Source organism: Volvox carteri, assembly GCF_000143455.1.
Source record: "Volvox carteri f. nagariensis unplaced genomic scaffold VOLCAscaffold_17, whole genome shotgun sequence".
Classification (NCBI taxonomy): domain Eukaryota; kingdom Viridiplantae; phylum Chlorophyta; class Chlorophyceae; order Chlamydomonadales; family Volvocaceae; genus Volvox; species Volvox carteri.
In genome coordinates this window covers 1,122,737-1,123,568 of record NW_003307560.1, presented here as the reverse complement: position 1 = coordinate 1,123,568, position 832 = coordinate 1,122,737, and the positions used below count along the sequence as shown (strand labels likewise).

At 55.2% G+C, this 832-nt stretch overlaps 1 protein-coding gene across 1 annotated transcript in view; it reads right to left on the bottom strand.

The window, feature by feature from the left end:
• The window catches only part of VOLCADRAFT_90566 (uncharacterized protein), a gene marked incomplete at both ends in the record, with an annotated part of 2,005 nt that overhangs the window by 741 nt on the left and 432 nt on the right, over nt 1-832 (bottom strand). The gene's annotated exons all lie outside the window — the stretch shown is intronic.

Below are 832 nucleotides of genomic sequence, written 5' to 3'. Positions count from 1 at the left end.
TCGACAGTCACGGAAGGTATCAATCTGCTCATCAAGAACGTCAAGGATCATCATTTGCCGATGGTTACCGGTGCTGCCAACGCGAAGAAGGCCTGGGACGCCTTGGGATCTATGTTTGCTGCCAACAACAACGCCCGCAAGGTATCTCTACGTCAAGAATTCAGCCGTTTTAAGATGGTCGACGGCGAACCTCTTCCGATGTACTTTGCGCGTGCAAGGCAGCTGCAAACAGATTTATTGGGAGTCGGCCACGTAGTTAACGACTCCGAGCTGGCGTACACCGTGCTAGTTGGTCTACCCAGTCGGTACAGCGTGGTGACGACTACATTACTTATGCGCGACGGCGATTTGGACATGGCGAGCGTCACAGCAAAGCTTCTCTCTATCGAGACGGCTAACGGTGGGTCGGGCAAGCCTACCGAGTCGGCAGCCTTCGCGTCTGTCGGCGGTTCGACGTTCGGCGCTTCTACTTCTGGTTATGGTAGCCGGGGGCTGGCTAACAACAGCTCGGGACATAGTCGGAAGCAAGTCATCTGCTACTACTGTAATAAACCTGGGCACGTGGTTAAGGACTGCAGGCAGCTTAAGGCGCTGAAGCAGTCGTCAAATTCTGGCTACAAGGGTGGCTACAACAACAGTGGTAACGGAGGTAGTGGCAGCGGAGCTAGCGGCAGCAAGCCAGGATCCGGTGGATCAGCTAGGGGGCCAGGAGTTCCGCGGCAGGTAGCATTCGTGGCATACAACAGCAATCGTCCGACGGAATGGTTTCTGGACTCAGCCGCCACTCACCACATAACGTATGACCGCTCAGAACTTTCAACGTGCGGTGTGA